Below are 12099 nucleotides of genomic sequence, written 5' to 3'. Positions count from 1 at the left end.
ACTCATATGCAGCAAAATCGAAGAACAGTGCAGGGCGATTCGATATCATTGTTAACTTTACTAGCCACAAAACGATACAAGGTGGACAAAGGTAAGCTGCAATATTGCCTAGCAGAGATGCTCTACTTAGGACAGCTGATTTTGAAAGATGGCAAAAGAATTATACCAGCTAGAGCAGCCGCAATACGCCACCTGCTGATACCAAAAACCGTAAAAGATATGCAGCATACACACATCCACTATTACAGGCCTTTAATGAAGTGCAAAAAGACAATGTTCCATTAAAATAGACACAAGAGATGATGACACAATATTTCAAATTGAAAGACCTCATTGCTCACGCACCAGTTTTAGCGAACCCTGATTATGATCGGGAGTTCTACCATTTTTCACACTGCAACAGCATTTTAATGAGCGCAGTTCTAACAAAAAAGACATTATTAGGTCACACAAGCCATTAGCCTACTACGGCAGTACACTAGATTCAGTAATGCAGGGCCACTTCGCATGCAAACAAGCTCTCACTGCAGTGGTCTTCACTATAGAAAAAAGCGACACCATCATGATGGGTTGTTCAGTGACACTATATCCAGAACACTCACTGTGGCCATTTTAGAACGGTCAAGATCTACCTTAACAACACAGAGGGCAACAGCATACAAAATTATATCTAGCCTAAAACATTCATGTGGTTAGATGTAAGACAGTAAATCCAGCCATATTCATTACCGAGCCATGCACAGTAGAAGACATACAGGCACATGATTGCGCCACGTATGAGGGAGAAGAAGACGACATTCTAAAAGCGAGTGAAAATGCACTACAGGAAGGAGAAATATATTTTGTCGATGGGTCAGCATCAATAGACAGGAGAAAAGCATGTAGGGGCGGCAGTGGGAAGAATGGAAGAAGAAGGGTATGAAGTTATCGTACAGAGGCACCTCCCCTCACATTATTCAGCACAGGCAGCAGAACTGATAGCATTGATTGAAGCACTACATACAGCAAAGGGATGTGATGTGACAATATACTCTGACTCAGCATATGCAACAAGAACAGTACACTCAGGGTTGTCACAATGGTGGCGAAGAGGATTTCGAAGGGCAGATGGTTCGCCAGTACAACATGCAGCACTATTAAATGATCTAATTAAATCACTAGCAGTACCATCAGTGGTAGCATTGGTGAAGTGCCAAGCACATACCAATAACAATGACGCAATCTCATTGGGGAATGCAGCAGTGGACGCTGCTGCAAAAGAAGCAGCATATTTCAATATCTCGCAAGCATTAGAGTGTATTGTAAAAACACCCAGTACAGATACACCAGAAGAAGGATACAGCCATACACCAATTGCCCAAATAATTGAACTACAAAAAAGTGCACCTGTGGAGGAACAAGAATTGTGGGGAAAAAGAGTACCAGTAAACAGTCACCAACAGATTTGATATGGCGACAGGAACTGGCGGGGAAGGTAGTAATGCCCGTGGAATTGTTAGAAATAGCATTTGAACAACTGCACTTCGCAACGCATGGGACTAAACAGCACATTGCAGCTGAAATACAGGAACACTGGTTTGTTCCGAATTTGCAGGAACATTTGTCAAAATTCACAGTAAAATTCACAACTTGCCAAACATACAGCTCACGGATGACTCTTAGAACACTGAAAGGAACACTGCTGCGTCCTGTGCGCCAGTTTAGAGAGCTCCACATCGACTATGCGGATATGGGGGAGAGATGCAACGAAGCAAGATATCTGATTGTAATAGTTTGTCCATTCTTAAGGTGGGTGGAAGCTGGACCATGTCCTCACCGAGACGCGAAGTGTGCTGCAAAATTTTTAGTACGAGAGCCTTTCTCAAGGCTGGGCATATGCGACGTCATAAGGTCAGATAATGGCACACATTTTGTAAATGATCTTTTCAAGGAGGTAACTACATTGTTGGGTGTAAAGCACAAATTATGTTCAATTTATCACCGGCAGGCGAATGGGGTGGTAGAAAAAATAAACGCCCTGCTCAGAGGCAAACTGTCAAAATTGTGTAACACCCTCAAGAAAAACTGGGTGTATTGCTTGCCCCTAGCACTGTTCCAACTACGAATGCAGCTAAGTAAGGGCCACCATTTGAGCCCGCACGGAATAGTGACGGGACGGCGCATTCATACACCACTCTCCCCAGTAAGAAGAGCATCAGACGCTCACAGAGCTGCCACAGTGCTGGGGGATGAATTTAAGGAATACATTACCCAACTAACACACGCAGTGCGTAGCATAGCAAGACAGATCGCACCACCATTTTCACAAAACACTGAGACAGATACTACAATGCCAGCACAGGACAGCCCAATGGGACAATTAATGGCAGGTGAAAATGTTTACGTGCAAAGTTTTGTGCGGAGGTGGAACTCTCTGAGATTTCATGGGCCTTACGAGGTCGTATATTGCATGCCAGCTGCAGTTAAGTTGAAGGGGTTGAAATATTGGGTGCATCTGTCAGACGTAAAAAGAGCACACGATAATACAATCCCTCAATGTGAGCAACATGAGAGCAACAAAGTTGCAAGTGGCTAAAATAAAGGTGTGCAAAATACAACAAATTTAAGAACAGCAAATTAAGAACAGTGTACAAATAAAACTACATGATAAGGAAAAGTATGTACATAATTGCATATATAAGATACAGCATACAGCTCTCTCTTTCTCTCCTTCTCTCTCTCCCTCTCTTTCCTTCTCTCTCCCTCTCTCTCCCTCTCTCCCTTTCTCTCCCTCTCTCCCTCTCTCCCTCTCTCTCTCTCCCTCTTCTCCCTCTTTCTCTCCCTCTTTCTCTCCCTCTCTCTCTCCCTCTCTCTCCCTCTCTCCCTTCCTCGACTTCACTTTATTTGTAAAAGATCACTGTCACTAGTAGGGTTTTTATGGCTTACAAATGAGTTTATGTTTCTTCCTTTGAGGAGAACATTAATATAATAGAATAGAGTTGTAGAAATTAAAAGCATAAAGAGTGACTAGCTGAAAAAATAAGAAATGAATGTGGTAGTGATAAAATAAAAGTGATGTAAAAAAGTCTGAAAAGTATTTTTGCACTGTACTTAACAATTTTAACAATTTTATATCACCCCTTCAGGTGGAAAAATGGCAGAAAGTATGGCCCTCAATAACAACGACACAAATGTAGATAGTGATAGTGATAGAGTAGACAGTACTCTACAGACTAAATATGTGGTATAGTTTTGAATGCAGACTTAAGTTTGCAGCAATACTGTTTTCTGTGATGTTATTTTTTGCGGCCTGGTACTGGACATTTTCTTTCATAAGTGGGGATATGAAAGAGGGGGGAGTGGGATAAACCTGATATGAGAAGGCTCAACCCTCATATGGGCTGGAGTTACAACTATGTGGAAACATAATGGCTCTGTAAACAACAATCTTACCACGTTGCATGAAAACCAAATTGCCAAAACCCCAGTTTTTTCACTTGCTGCTTTTGAGTTAAGATAATGAGACCAATCAGTATGACATACTTCTGGGTTAGTGAGCCTGATCTGACAAATACTGATGTGTAAACTCACAAGGCACTGTAATGCACTTTAATCCTGATACTGCAATTACACAAGACACTCCAGCACCACAGTCCTGGCAAGCTGCTAGTGGATTCAGTGACGCAACATGGTCTTTCCCATAAATTACCGGCGAGTGAAAATGATAAATAACAGGGAAGGGGGGAGGAGGAGATGGAAAAGGGGGGCCAGAGGGAAAAGATATGATGTACACCATGGCCTGGGATTAGATGAAATTGAAGACCCCCGCCACCCAGATCAGTCAAACAAGTGGTACTCAGACATGAGTGCAACAGCAAAACAAGCCACTAATGAGAACTGCTGTGTCTGCTCTCTCATACCGCGCGCTTCAGGTACAACTTAAATACTTATACCTCAAAAAGTGCCCTTGTCGGATGCCCAATGTTTAATTCATCTCGCATTATGTAGGATTCGGAGCACCTTCTAGTCACACACAGTTACAATAGAAATGCTGCAGAATAAGAAAACCTGCACGAGCAAGACGCAAGGAGTGATTTGCATTAAAGAACCATTTTTTGTTATCAAAGCGACAAGGTTCACAGAAAACAAGTGGCATCACGAGACTCCCGCTGGTCCCAGCACATTGCAAAGCTCACGTGGGTTACTGCACTTGAGAAACCCATCAAAACACAGAAGGAAATTCCGCACAAACTTTGTTTCCATGGAGAAGGGAATGTACAAATGGGCCCTAATAGGCAATGCAACAAAACAATCATCATTCTAGACATGAAAAAAGGCACAGCAGCGCCCATGGACATGTATTGTGTGTGTGGCAAGGAAGCCTACCTGCATCTACCGGAATCATGGAAGGGTACCTGCACCCTGGCCACCCTGGATTCAGCGCTAATGATAATTCCAGAAAGCCATATCCAAGGGGGGAGAGATTCGGCTGGCATATCGGCAGCAGGAGATTCGGCTGACATATCGGCAGCACTCCAACCAGCAACCACAGAGCCTTCCACATACAACATTCTGTCTGAAAATGAGTTATGAGACAGAGTGTCCCGCAAAAGGAGGTCATCCAACTATAACTCCAGCGAATCATCCAACCTCCTCGCTGAGATTCCTGATAAATATAAATTGTTCAATTCGGCTGAAACATTTTTTGCCTCCCTACTGACGCAAGGACTTCAGGCGCGAACAAACGCCAAATGGCTGCAAATCGTCCTCTGGGAACTGATCCAACTGGCCAACTACACTGAAGAGGGATTTAATGTGATCAAGGTGGAACTCCGCACCTTGCGCCTAATGACAATGCAGAACCGGTACATCCTAGACATTCTCACAGCTATGGACGGCGGTGTTTGCTGAAAAATCGGAAGCGCGTGCTGTACATTCGTACCTTCTGAAGATGCGGATAATGGGACCCTCACGTCATCTCGGCAGTACACAGCCTGGGGGATAGAATGCGGACAGAAGGAGCAATAGAGTCGATAACATGTTCAACTGGATACCCTCGTGGTTCAGCATTATGATGAACATTTTTGTTCCAGTCATCGTTTTTCTTTTGCTGTTTTTGTTTGTGTGCCATTTGGGCATACAAGGTTGTGCAAAGTCTATGCCTAGTTCAACAATGATGATGGTAACAATGGGCAAAGCGACAATGGTAGCAACCATGACAGATGCTCAAATACAAACTGGGGAGTCAAACCCACCAAAGTATCGCCTAACAGCTGTTTATCACCAGCATGGGGACAGGGTAGACAACCTATACCACACCACAATTAAAGAGCAACGGGAGTTGCAATGGTACAGGGAGGTGTGGGTGGATCTAGATGGGGATGGAGGTATATACATGACATGCACATCTGATGAATATGCAAGGAGAGGGTAGAGCCTAAGAGTTGTCTGTATGGCTTGGATGCCAATAAAAGCTACACCGGCATGGAATGAGGCAGTACAAGAAGCAGAGTATTATCAGAGGGAGAATAATAAAAACGATTAGTTCATTACTTTAGATGTAACGAAAGGGGGGAATGTGTGGGAGCGAGGGGTAGTTTAGGCCGCACTCAGACATTCAGCACGATGTGGACCACTTGCTCGTACAATAGCGGGGGACGCCTCCATTGCCCGCATGTTAACATTAGCATAAGCGGGGCTGTTGTGAGGGACACTTGGCTTCCATTGTGTGTGCCCTCAACTCCATCTTTGGACTAGGCCTCACTGCGATAATACGAAAAGGCTTTTCTCCCCTCTGCAGTGCCGCGCACACCGGGCTCATGGACCCCACCTTTCCTCACTCCGTCTGAAAGCTTCACAGCTCCATTTGTCATGGATGTGGCGGGGATAATTGAAACAAATATACTAATGTAACATCTCACTCATCCTCTGAGATCACTGTCCTGTGTGTGAACCGGCCCAAGCAATAACTTGTAGCTCATCCATCTCCACAAACCTGCCTGTGCCCTCTTACCCCTGCTGTTGGAAAATGTCTGCCACTATAACCCTGTACACCCCAAAGGTATTCCCTTGATGTACCAGAAGTGTGACCCTTCTGTGAAGCCCACCCCAGTGTGCCCCCTACTAAACCCAGACCTCTGTCACAATATATTGCACCCTAGAACTAACAAATGTCAGCGTGCCCCATAGTTGCTTTGATGCGCAGAGGCCCACCCCATGATCAATCTTATCACACTGATCAAGACCCCCTAAGCCTGGTACTCCATATAAGTCCCAATGAGTGATGTTCTGATTATATGCATGCAATTTATAGGTTTACAAGGATTTACTTAAGAATATACTAATGATCATTGTTTATTACATGTCTAATGGTAGATTTTCATGCTAGCTTAGTTAGTGTCTGCCCTACCTCACCGTGACCTAACCCTCACTCCTCCTGGACGCTGGCATCCGGACCGTGTGACGCTCACCCTCCCGCCAATGGAGCAACCAATCCGGGTGAAGCAGCGCACACAGTTCCATATGTATCCATGTCATTCATCCAATCCCAAGCAATTGTAGTCCCGTATAGAGTGATGTCATTGATGATGCTTTGTCCCTTGATAAGTTCATGATTTTGTAATGTTTGCCAGAGCGCTCTCGAGGCAGCAGAGTTCTCTGGATGCCAATTTTATATAAACAAATCTTAACTCTTGCAACCTGTTCTCTTAGTCTCATTCCCCATTGGGGTGTCTCATATTTTTTGGTATTTCTTGTGTAAGTCGGGGAGTGAGCCTTTACACATATCTTGAATACTTAATATATATATTTTTTTTAAACAGTGACTGGAACGAGAGAACAACGATGAGGAGAGTAGCGTCTCTGATCGAATGCACAATGAATCAGAGCTTCTGAGAAATCTTTGGGAGAATAGTGTCTCTAGCTGCCTGTTTAATGGGACAGTTCACTTTATTTGCTAAATTAAACATGAATAAGAAATAGAAAAGACAATTAAATTAATAAGGATTAATCTAGAAAATAGGAATACAGTAGTTAGATATTTATAGAACACAGCTATGTATTGCATTAAATAGATTTAAGTTTTCTTCTTCATTCCAATATGCAAAGAAGCGAGTCGTAGCAAAGGTCTGCACCCTGAATAAAGCATGAAATAAGAAAGAGCATCAAGAAGATTTTCAAAAAGACATTTTAGTAGAACATTCTCCAGTTTCTTGGAAAAAAAGATTAGAGTTTAAATGCAGAGCTTCTTGTCATGTGTTCTGCTAGACTCTCCTCTAGGCAATTAGAGGTGCAGCACAAATCTCCACGAATTTTAGAAGACCAGAAAATGTTTTTTTTTCCCATCCACTTCCCCTTTTCCCCTTGGGTGTTTCGAGTTTCAGCTGTTACTATAATCAGCTGTTAGCTACGCCCTTGTGGGGGTGTGGGGTTAGGCAGCTCCTGCGGATCATGTATAACAGGACCTCACAACATCAACACAATCATATACATCTCTCTATTATGTTCGCGAATGGCATCGTGAAACTACCACCTAAATGGTGCACACTTACTCCCATGGGAAGTAATCCACTTTACAAAGTAAACCCACCACAAAGCTGAAAGTCAAAAATATCCATTGCCTTGTTCTCGGATTTATTATTCACATAAGAGAAAAATAAGCGAATGAACATTAAACAAATGGTCCCGAAATACTTTGCTTGTGTTTTTTAGGGTAGATGCACTCTTTGATGAGATGCACATGGTTTTGGCACAAAGTAATTCTTATGTCAGCATTTGCACATACGAAAGTGGGCATCTCATAGATGCCCCAAACATGTGTGCATCTCATCAGATGTGCCATTAAATGCCTACTTTTATGCACCTCTTATGCGCCAACATTTGTGGATATTTGCGAACAGGGAGCCCGATTCTCAAAACATAGTGCAAAAGAAAAGAGCGCAAAGAATACGCTCCTTTCATTTGTGCCATTTTCAGAAATGATCTGGTCACCTTATTCACAAAGGGGACCTGAGCATATCTGGAGGGGCTGGAGAGTTGTGAAAAAATACACTGACCAGCCCCTTGCATAGATTAGTGTCAGGTCTGCGCTCCCGACACTAATGTATGACAGGCTCCCAGCAACCACATTATTGCTAGCAGCGTATTTCACGGAGAAAGGCTGTGTCCCGGGAGGATAGCTCAGAGGCAGCGTGCATGGCTTGGAAGCAAGACGACACGAAGCAACAACAGGTTCGATCCCCGGGTCCGCGCTTAGAAACCTCTGGGTGTTTAAGCGTGTTATAAATAGGTAACTAAGACAATTACGCAACTAAGAAAAACAAACAATTCCTGTAACAGCGCCTCGATGCCTGCGGGCTGTGTGAGCGCTTTATAAATGTTAAATAAATAAATAAAAAAGGCGTAAAATGCCTTAAAAAAAGCATTTCCGTTTGGGGGTGGAAATGCAAGTGTGACGGCTGTTACACTTCAAAAGAAAATCATGACAGGGTCAGAAGGGACCCTCCCCAGCTCCTGTTTTAAAAGGTGCAGGGGGATGACCCTCATTTCATTGGGCCTCATTATAAGTTTGCCAGTCCGGTAACAACAGTACGGAGGGTGTGCTGGCACCTGCGAGCATGGCATCACTATTATGAATGGTGCCGGTGCATCTGGCCTCCCCATTCTGAATGAGCCCTATGGGGCTCGAATGGAAATGGGGAGCATTTTTTTCCGGCACCCACAAATGGCCAAATTATGGGTCTGGCAGGGCAGTAATGACCTGGTAATTGCCCATTCCTGGGCGCTGGAAAAAAAATTATACCGGCACGGCTACCGCCGGTATTGTAATGAGGCTCAGTGTATTTAAAAGCGCATCCTATTTGTGAATTCGGGATGTGCTTTTAATTGCCCTGAAATGCCTCCATATTTTATGCAAAAGGGGGGGGGAGAACATCTACATGAGTGCATTTAAGATGCGCTCATTCAGATGCAGTTTGTGAATTGGGCTTCTCCTTTTTTTAGAGAAAGTGTGGTGATTCGCTAGCGCTTCTCCTCTTTTGCAGAAAAAAAATGATTTGAGAATCTGGCACTGAGTTTTATTTGGTGTTTTGTTTGTGAATTTGCCATATTCAATGAGATGTGCGCAGGGTATCTTTGCACCATTGCACATCTCATTGAGATGTGCTTGTTTAGAGAATCTGCCTCACAGTCTTGCATAACTGAAACTATCTTTCTAGCACCTATCAAGCCATTGTTCCTCTGTTGTTTAGAGCAGCTTTTACAGGGAGTCTGTCCGCCTGTGGTGCGCTGCTAATGATCTCTGCCTTAACGCCAGTAAGACTGAGATCGTTCTCATTGGGACCCTCACTCCCTCCTTCCTGCCTACACTCTGGCTATCCTCCTTGGGCCCCCTGCCCTCACCCTCGTCTGAGGCTAAACACCTGGTTGTCATCTTCGGCTCCTCGCTCTCCTCACCTCATATCGCTGACCTTGCCAAGAAGGCCCACTATCAGCTTCACCTACTCAGAGGCATTCTCCCTTTCCTCAAGTTCCCCCAGAAACTCCATGTCTCCATAGCTCTAGTTCTCTCTAGGCTTAGCTACTGCAGCAGCCTCTTCCTTAATCTGCCTCTTTCCTCACTCCACCCTGTTCAACTAATCAGGAATAGGACTGCAAGACTTATCCTTGGCCTCAAACCCAGGGACCGCAGCTCTACAGCCCTCAAATCTCTCCATTGGCTCCCAGGGGTTGCAAGGATCATATTCAAGACCCTCTACATCAGGCTTGTCCAACGTTTTTGACTGTGGGGCCGAAGCATTAACTTTTTGTCACCCAGTGGGCCGGCGAGCCAAATGTCAACAACCTCACCCAAAGCAGTTTATTAAAAAGCGATATTGTGTGACCTTTGATGCAATAGCAGGCAGTGATGCGGCAATGCAGTCCCAAAAATAGCTTTTGGTGTCAGGGGCAGTGAGTATGTTAGGGAGCCCCTCCATCAAATGATACAAGGTCAGGTGCTTGTGATTTCTTTCAGTGTGTATGTGTTCATATTTTCCTGAAATAGTGGGGGCGACCGAGGGAGCTATAAGGATCTAGAGAGGGTTTGGGGGGTTCCCTCTCCAAGAATTTATTTTCAAATATGGTGTTGAAATGGTGCATTTTACAGCAGAAAAACTGACCAAAAGCCATCATTTCATAATCAGTTCTAAAGGTGAACATGAATATTCCATGTCACCAACAGCAGGCAAGAACATTTTACAACACAACACATTTTAATGCTATATGTGTCCACAGTGTAAGACAGCACTGTCACTGATGTAACATACTATCCTGCTAGTTGTGCCCAAAATATGCCTCTGTAGCAACATGTCTATCCTAGCTGTTCCCAATGTAGGCCCACATTGTCCTTTACAAAGCATGATTGATGCTGCCTGAGCATGTGCAGTGTGCCCAATACATATGCCAGCTTACCTCTGTAATACACATTCCTTACTTCTGTGTAAATGATTGATGCTGCCCGTGCAATGTGCCCAATACATATGGCAGCGTATCTCTCTAATACACATTAATTACTTCTGTGTTAATGATTGATGCTGCCTGTGGAGTGTACCCAATACATATGGCAGCGTATCTCTGTAATACACATGTATTACATCTGTGTTAATGATTGATCCTTCCGGTGCAGTGTTGTGCACAATACATATGGTAGCTTACCTCTGTAATACACATTAATTACTTCTGTGTTAATGATTGATGCTGTCTGTGCAGTGTTGTGCTCAATACATATGGCAGCTTATCTATGTAATACACATTAATTACTTCTGTGTTAATGATTGATGCTGTCTGTGCAGTGTTGTGCTCAATACATATGGCAGCTTATCTATGTAATACACATTCATTACTTCTGTGTTAATGAAAGAAGCATAATCCCATTCAACAGATAAAATGGGGAAAAGTGATCACCCAAAGGTGAACCTAATTGAAGAAACGCAAAGTGAGCACAATCTTAAAGTATTTGTATTTGATTGAATTTATATAGCACTTTAATCCAAAGTGCTTTACATGAGTAACAAGAAATATACAACAAGCATAAAATGGCAATTGAATCACTACTAGAAAACAGTACAAGGACCAATTTACATTATTGCTGAGGTAAGGTGAGAGTGGAGAGGGACAGAGGTGTGAGAGGGAATGGGAGGTATGAGTGGAGGTAGAAGCAGAAGTAAGAGGGGAGGCAAGAAGGTGTGAGGGAGAAGAGTGGAAAGCAGGAGATATGGTAGGAGGGAGTAGAGAGGAAGGTACAGAAGTAAGAGGGAGTAGGAGGTGAGTGATGAGGTGGTGGGAGAAATAGGAGAGGAAGCGAAAGGTGTTGGGGGGATGGAAAAGATAAGATTTTAGAGAAGAGCGAGGAGTTGGAAAGAGCGTAAACGGGAGGGGGCGCAGGGTGGTGGAGGAGTAGAGAGTAGGAAAAGATCAGCAGAGTGGAGAGAACGAGAAGGGGTATAGAAAGTAAGAAGGGAGGAAAGGTAGGTGGGGGGGCAAGTCCATAGAGGGATTTGAAGACAAGACAGAGGAACTTAATTTGAGCTGGAAGTGAAATGAGAGCCAGCCTAAGGAGGTGAGAGAAGAGGAGATGGAGTCAAGAGGTGAGAGAAGGCAGAGGGAGCGGATGGCGGAATGGTAGAGAGATTTGAGTGGGGAGAGGTGAGAGGAGGGGAGTCCAAAGAAATTGGAGGAACAGTAGAAAAGTCTGGAGAAGGTGAGGGAGGTAATGAAGAGTTTAATAGCATGACAGGTTAGGAGGGGTCGAATTTTACGAATGTTGTGAAGGTGAAAGCGACAAGACTTGGCAGTAAGAGAAATGTGGTGAGATAGAGAGAGGTGAGTGTCAATATGAAGACCAAGGTTACGGGCATGGGGAGAGAAGGAGAGTTGGGAGGGGGGAAAGAGAATGAAAGAGGGAGGAGAGGGAGGAGGAAGAGTGTTGGCAGGGAAGAAAAGGAGTTCAGTTTTTTCAGCATTAAGAGTAAGGAAGTGAGAAGACATCCAGGATTTAATAGCAGAAAGGCAAGAAGAGAGTTTATCGTGAATGTCGTGAGAGAAGAAGGAGAGGAAAAGCTGGGTATCATCAGCATACAAATG

The 12099-nt window shown here is 44.0% G+C and overlaps 1 protein-coding gene across 1 annotated transcript in view; it reads right to left on the bottom strand.

The window, feature by feature from the left end:
* The window catches only part of LOC138488167 (uroplakin-3b-like protein 1), a 329887-nt gene that overhangs the window by 96253 nt on the left and 221535 nt on the right, over nucleotides 1-12099 (bottom strand). The window lies entirely within an intron of this gene.

Source organism: Ambystoma mexicanum, chromosome 9 (assembly GCF_040938575.1).
Source record: "Ambystoma mexicanum isolate Mex_15411 chromosome 9, UKY_AmexF1_1, whole genome shotgun sequence".
NCBI lineage: Eukaryota > Metazoa > Chordata > Amphibia > Caudata > Ambystomatidae > Ambystoma > Ambystoma mexicanum.
The sequence above is the reverse complement of the archived record's forward strand: the minus strand, read 5'-3'. Positions and strand labels throughout refer to the sequence as shown.